The sequence below is a fragment of the Dipodomys ordii genome, unplaced genomic scaffold, assembly GCF_000151885.1.
Source record: "Dipodomys ordii isolate 6190 unplaced genomic scaffold, Dord_2.0 Scaffold63, whole genome shotgun sequence".
Classification (NCBI taxonomy): domain Eukaryota; kingdom Metazoa; phylum Chordata; class Mammalia; order Rodentia; family Heteromyidae; genus Dipodomys; species Dipodomys ordii.
Window position 1 is genome coordinate 4,639,079 of NW_012267279.1, and position 7,162 is coordinate 4,646,240.

A 7,162-nucleotide genomic window follows, 5' to 3' on the forward strand; every position below is an offset into this window, starting at 1 on the left:
GGAAGGAAGGAAGGAAGGAAGGAAGGAAGGAAGGGAGGAAGGAAGGAAAGAAGGGAAGGAAGGAAGGAAGGAAAGAAGGGAGGAAGGGAGGGAGGGAGGAAGAAAGGGAGGGAGGAAGGGAGGAAGGGAGGGAGGGAGGAAGGGAGGGAGGGAGGAAGGGAGGGAAGAAAGAAAGAGAATGAAGAGAGGAAAGAAAGAAGAAAGAAAAAGAAAGGAAAAAAGAAAGGAGGGAAGGAGGAAGGAAATGAAGTATTAAGGATACATGTCAGACAATGTCAGGCCAATATGAATTCCTCCAAAGAACTGGAGAAGAAAAGTGGAAAATGAAGGTGAAAATCAGCAGTCAGGTAGGGTGCAGGAAACCCTCTGGCTGATAAACAGCCTGTAAGATGAAATGGGGTCATGACTGAGTAGGATTCCTTTCTGAGTGGTTAAAAAGACATCTTTCTTTGACATATGACTTTGCTATTTTTTGTAGCACTGGGGAGTGGACCTAAGGCCATAGGTATACTAAGCAAATGCTTTACCACTGAGCTACATCCTCAGCCTTTTTGGAGATTTTTGTCCATCTGTTTTCCAGTCTGTTTTGAGATGAGGTCTCACTATGTAACCCAGGCTGGCCTTGAATTTTCTATCCTCTTGCCTCAGCCTCCACATAACTGTGATACTGGCATATACCACTGTGTCCCAGCTCTGATATAATACCTATGCTTACAAATCTGCTTTCAGGTGTCATTTCCAACTGGAGTAACAGTAGTAACTTCCAACAGTGCATGCTGCTGAGAAAAACACCAGTATGTCCCTTGCAGCAGCTGACCTGGTGTGGACAACAAACTGCTGGTCTTGTAATTTTCTTTAAAAAGAAATGCCTTGAAACCTCTCCAAATAACAAACGATGCTTTAATTAGGGGGCAGTGGAATAATTTCTAGAGTTATAGAGCCACCCTGTGGCTAAATGTCAAAAAGAAAAGAAAAGGTCCTGGGATATTCTGCAATTATAAAAGTCCCTCTAGAAGAAGAATGAAGAAGCTATTTTGCTATAAGCACTGTCTCTTCACCTGGGTCTACAGATGCCCAATGAGTCATTAAAAACAGAATGAAAGGCTTAACACCTCAGCCTTCATCCTGAATTGTCCTTTCTGAGTCATTCTCCTACAGTCACCTTGGATTGCAGGAACTACAGGTCTAATAAATAAACATCTTGTGACCAGTGTTGAAAATTACCCCTCTGGCACCCAGTCTGTGTAACAGTGACTTTCTTATGACAAGCCTTGGCCCAATCAATGCTGAGATAATGATCAGCTAGAGTGTAGTTGACCAAGACTACCTGAATCATGCCACATTCCTACTATAATCTTGGAGGTCTTGTTAGCCAATCCTCACTCCCAAAATAGGCTGAGGATGCTAGTCCCCTCATACTGATCACTTCCTTTCCTGCTCTTTCCTTTCACACTTACTTTTCCCTTTTGTATTTAGGGGAAGTTGTCAGACCTGTTTTGTTGCGACCCTGTGTAAAAGCAGTCCTTTGCTTAGGACACTAGCAACACCCACTTACCCATGATTTTTCTATCCTACGTTCCAGTTATCATAGTTATCATGATCAATTGCTACCCCAAAAAATACTAAATGGAAATTTTTAGATCTAAAGGGCTTTGGGCTGGGAATGTGGCTTCATGGTAGAATGCTTGCCCAGAATGCATGAAGCCCTGGGTTCGATTCTTCAGTACTACAGAAACAGAAAAAGCCAGAAGTGGCACTGTGGCTCAAGTTGTAGAGTACTAACCTTCAGCAAAAGAAGCTCAGGTACAGTGCCCAGGCCCTGAGTTCAAGTCCCAGGACTGGCAAAAAAAAAAAAAATCTCAAGAAATAAAGGGCTTCACTGTGTACCCCAGGATGGCCTCAAATTTGTGATCTTATCTCAGCCTGCCAAGGGTTGGGATTATTGACATGTGCCACCAATCCTGGCTAATATGTAAGTTTAAAATTTTTTTATATTAGTATATTGTGATAGTTCTTCTTCTTCTTTTTTTGGGGGGTCCGGTCCTGGGGCCTGAACTCTGGGCCTAGGCGCTGTCCCTCAGCTCTTCAGCTCAAGGCTAGTGCTCTACCACTTGAGCCACAGCACCACTTCCGGCTTTTTTTATTTCTGCTTATGTGGTGCTGAGGAATCAAACCCAGGGCCTCAGGCATGCAAGGCAAGCGCTCTACCACTGAGCCACCTTCCCAGCCCCTACTTATTCATTTTATTAGTTATGAACATCGTATTTAATTTGTAAATTTTTTATCCTGCTGTACATCACCTTTATAACAACAATTTAAAATTTTTTATTCCTTTTTTTTTTTTTTGCCCATCATGGGCTAGAACTCTGGGCCTGGGCGCTGTCCCTCAGTTCTTCAGCTCAAGGCGAACACTCTTACCACTTGAGCCACAGTGCCACTTCCAGTTTTCTGGTAGCTTATTGGAGATAAGAGTCTCACAGATTTCCTGCCCCGGCTGGCTTTGAACCGTGATCCTCAGATCTCAGCCTCCTGAGTAGCTATGATTACAGGCGTGAACCACCAGCACCGGACAATTTTTTTTTTTGGCCGGTCATGAGGTCTAAACTCTGGGCCTGGGCACTGTCCCTCAGCTCTTCAGCTCAAGGCAAGCACTCTACCACTGAGCCACCTTACCAGCCCCTAAAGTTTTTGAAAAAGAAAAACATTAGCAAGTATAGATAAGAAACAACCAGTAAGTGTGGGATTAGTACTATCTGTAGTTTCAGGCATCCATTGGGGACCTTGAAACATATCCCCTGAGAATGGGGTCTACTATAATTTTTTTCACTCACACACAGGAACAGAACAGTAGGCCAAAAGTTGCCAATATTTTGCTTAGAATGTCCAATTAGGTTTCCAAGCTACAATCATCCAACCAAAGTACATGCCTATGTCATACTCCAGACCTACTGAATCAAACACGCTAGAAGCAAGACTCAACCATCTGAGGGGTTTTTGTTTGTTTGGTTTTTGTGCCAGTCCTGGAGCTTGAACTCAGGCTCTGGGTGCTATCCCTAAGCTTTTTCACTCAAGGTGCTTTGCCACTTAAACCACAACTCTACTTCTGGATTTTTTTGCTGGTTAGTTTGAGATAAGAGTCTCACAGACTTTTCTGCTCAGGCTGGCTTTGAACCACAATCCTCAGATATCTACATCCTGAGTAATCAAGATTATAGGTGTGAACCACTAACGCCTGGCCCATCTGAGTTTTAACAAACTCTCTACATGATTCTGATACCAAGATTGAGAACCACTGGGCTAGCAAAACCACCTATACTAATTTTAACTGATTATGATTAGTATATAATTTACTTAATTAGCAACTACTGTATTTCATTCAACACATATTTATTGTGTTTAAAGGGAAGCAAGAAGTTCTATGTGATTGGAGAAAAATGGTAGAATGGAAGAAATGAGTTCTGAGAGGTAGGCCAGAGCCAGGACATGTAGATAAGGAGACCAAGACAATGGGCTTTGACTGTCTTCTGTAAATACTCCCTCCAGCTCCTGGAGAGAGATCAGACAGGGGTGGAAGCAGGGCAGGAGATGAGAGGTTGATACACAGTGGAGGGCCTGGGTTGGGGCACAGCAGTGGAGGCAGTGAGATGGATTCTGGGTAGATGTGGAACGTAGAACTGGATTGTGCATGAATTGGATATGAGATGAGACCAACATGACTCTACCATGACTCCAAGGCTTTGTGCCTAAGCAAAACTATATTTGGGTTTGAGATGACTACTACAGATACCTTAAAATGTGTCTCATAAAGCTTAGTGATATTTAATAGTTAACACAGCTTAACACAATGAAATTAAGATTTTTTTGCTTTCATACAACTTATGTAATTTTTGTTTTAGACAAAATAGTTTTTCTTTTTAAAAAAATTGAGTTTCGGGCTGGGAAGTTGTCTCAGTGGTAGAGCGCTTGCCTTGCATGCCTGAGGCCCTGGGTTCGATTCCTCAGCACCACATAAGCAAAAAGAAAAACGCCAGAAGTGGTGCTGTGGCTCAAGTAGTAGAGTGCTAGCCTTGAGCTGAAGAGCTGAGGGACAGCACTCAGGCCCAGAGTTCAGGCCCCACGATAGGACCCAAAAAAAAATTGAATTTCAACAAATAACATCAAATTTTAAAGACAATATTTACACAGTAACATCTATAAGGGCTCTTCTTTATTACCGATGTGAAAACAGGATTCCTTTACCAATTTGCTACTTTTATTCTTCCTGCTCTACAAATTGGCCACAATTATTCATGCTTGCAAACATACACTTTAATATATAATAGAACCCTACTTCTATTTAGCAGCTGGATTCCTGACAACTTCAACCATTTGGAACTCAGGTATGAATTCCCAAACCACACTCAAGAGCTTAAGGGATGTGTCTAAAATTAAGGTTAATGATTTAACAAGTTTAATTATTCGCTTTCCTCTGGCAGCCACCCAGTCTTCCCTGGTTTGATCTAATTCAGTAAGTGGTTATTGGATGCTTGCTGTGCACAGCCTAAAAGGACATCCTGTTTGTCACCTGCGATGAGCAAAAAAAGGGAAAGCAGAGTGGAAGAACAATTCCAGGAGCAAGCTGGGGACCAGACAGGCTGACTGCAGCAACAAAGGAGGAAACAGAAGCTCTCCATCTAGAAGAGAATGAAGTCTCTGAGGTTCTGAATGAGAAGTAGTAATACCAGATAATTAAATAGTCTTCTTGGCTATATTACAGCCAGGACAGTGTCTGAGGCTTTATAAAATTTTTAAAAAGAAAAAAAAAAGTGAAGACGTTAGCAACTTAATTTCTTATGGCAATCAATGACATAAGACATTATAGAAAAACAATTAGCATCTAACTTAAAGGGGACTTTTTTTTTTTTTTGTCGGTCGTGGGGCTTCAACTCTGGGCTTGGGTGCTGTCCCTCAGCTCTTCAGCTCAAGGCAAGCGCTCTACCACTTGAGCCACAGCTCCACTTCCGGGTTTCTAGTGGTTTATTGGAGGTAAGAGTCTCAGGGACTTTCCTGCCCGGCTGGCTTTGAACCGTGATCCTCAGATCTCAGCCTCCTAAGTAGCTAGGGTTACAGGTATGAGCCACCAGTGCCCCACTAAGGGGACATTTTTTAGTTGTCTGAATTATTACTTAAATCTAGATTTTCATTTCCATAAGAACAGCTGGATGCTGGTGTCTTATGCCTGTAATCCTAGCTACTCAGGAGGCTAAAATCTAAGGATCATGGTTCAAAGCCAGCCTGGGCAGGAAAGTCCATGAGACTCTTATCTTCAATTAATCACCAGAAAACTGGAAGTGATGCTATGACTTAAAGTGGTAGAGCACTAGCCTTGAGCAAAAGAGCTCAGGGACAGCATCCAGACCCTGAGTTCAAGCCCTACAACAGACTAAAAAGAAAAGAATAGAATGCTATGTAAATGTGTCTGAAAGCTCTAGTCATAGTCTGTGTAGCCCAGACTAGCTTCAGACTCACAATCTTCCTGCCCAGCTTCCCCAGTACTGGGATGATAGGTGTATAATATCACTTCTATCACCTGTTGCATTATTTTGAAACAAATTTCATCTGCCATCTATCATATAATTTTGTCCATAATTATTTTACTATACATTTTAACTGCTAAGAACTCTTTAAAAAAGAAAAGAGGGGGGGAGGGCTCCACTGGGGCTTACACCTGTAATCCTAGCTATCCAGGAGGCTGAGATCTGAGGACTGCAATTTGAAGCCAGCCCAGGCAGAAAAGTTACTGTGACACTCTTATCTCCAATTAACCACTCAAAAACCAGAAGTGGTGCTGTCCTTGAGCAAAAGAACTCAGGGACAATGCCAAGGCCCTGAGTTGAACCCCCACAACCAGAAAAAAAAATATATATATATATAAGCTCCCAAGTTTTTATATCTAAAAAGTAATGATTCTTATTGAATATAATCAAACATATTCTGAGTTCAAATTTCCACTTCCTTAAGAAGTTTAAAACCTTAAGTTATGAAATTTTCAGTTTAAGCCAACTCAGTGGCATGTATCTATGCTCCAGCACCTCAGGAGCTGAGGTGGGAGAATGACTTGAGTTCAGGAGTTTGAAACCAGCCGGGAAAGTAAGAGATCCCATCACCAAAGAGGCAGGGAAACCTGGATTATTTTGGATGTGATAAGTTAAAACTTTTCATAAGAATCAGGACCTAGAGGGAATATATGAGAAAAGCTGGGAAGGGCTCAGACTATGGCATTTGGAATAAATTTGGGGAAAAAAAATCAGAATCTGAGCTATGCATGGTGTCTATAATCACAGCATATCCAAAGATACGGCAGGAATATCTCAAGCTTAAGGCTATCCTTGTCTCAAAAAAGAGACTCTGCCTCAAAAAAAAAAATCCAGATCTGCAATTAAGCTATACATTTCCTAAATCATCAAGCCCTTTAAAAATTTTTTATTGAGGGCTGGGAAGGTGGCTCAGTGGTAGAGTGCTTGCTTTGCATGCATGAGGCCTTGGGTTCAATTCTTCAGCACTACATAAGCAGAAAAAGCCAGAAGTGGCGCTATGGCTTGAGTGGTAGAGCACTAGCTTTGAGCTGAAGAGGTGAGAGACAGCACCCAGGCCTAGAGTTCAGACCCCATGACTGGCCAAAACAAAAAACAAAACAAAACAAAAAATAAAAATCCCAAAAATAATTTTTTTATTGAATTCAGCAGGGCATTTGGCCTAGAGAATCCCTCACAGTCTAGATTGTGCCAATTATAGCTGCTCTCTCTTTTCTCCTTCAGATTCCAATAAATTGCTGATTATAACCAAAGGCTCCTTTAGGTTCAGGTTCACTGGTTTTTGCAACACTACATGTGTAGTGATGTGTTCTTCCAGCAGGAAGTGCTTTGTGCATGGTAGTCTATTATGACCAACACCTAGGTCCCATAATACTTATATGGTTATAAAAGAGAGATAGTCTAGTATCATCAGTCCTTAAAGAGAAAACACCATTCACCATCTCCTATTTGTACCTAGTAGTATGGTTCATCTACCAGTTTTCCAAATAAGCTTTTTTGTTTGGTTAGGGTTTTTTGTTGGTTGTAGGGCCTGGATTCTGGTCCTGGCCACTGTCCCTCAGCTCTTCATCTCAAGGCTAGCGCTCTAC